We start from the raw sequence: 526 nt of genomic DNA, 5'->3' as shown, positions 1-526 counted from the left end.
ATTTTGGTTTAATTTTTCACAGGAACCATTAAAGTTTTCAGACTTCAACACTGAGGGTGGCTAGGATGAATGTTTCTGACATCTAAATGAAGGCAGCAGTAAAATCAGAAAGCATTATCAAACTACATGTGTACAGGTAAGTCTAAAACTTTTAAGAACATCATTTGTCAGACAGGATGGAAATGCTTTTTAATTTTAAGTTATTCCTGACAGCTTTGTTTTCCATTTCACCTTTTATTATTCCTGTGCTTGTTCTCTCCTTTCCCTCGTGCATCTTTATCCTTTAAAGATTTTTTCCAAGAAAAGGCTCTCTCCTACATTTCTGTACAGAATGGGAGAGGAATGCCTCAGTGCCCAATGTATTCTGTTGCAGAGAAGACTGATGTGGCAAGGGGCCAGAACCATTTCCTTGCCCGTTCTGCCCACCCTGTGGTGGCTATCACTGCTGATGGTTTTAGTCCGGTTCTCTGTATCCGACAGAACCAAATTATGTTTATACACCTGCTTCGGGAGTGGAGGGGGGAAG

This window comes from Gavialis gangeticus, unplaced genomic scaffold, assembly GCF_001723915.1.
Source record: "Gavialis gangeticus isolate Ggan-Ray unplaced genomic scaffold, GavGan_comp1, whole genome shotgun sequence".
NCBI classification, from domain to species: domain Eukaryota; kingdom Metazoa; phylum Chordata; order Crocodylia; family Gavialidae; genus Gavialis; species Gavialis gangeticus.
Note: the sequence above shows the minus strand (reverse complement) of the source record.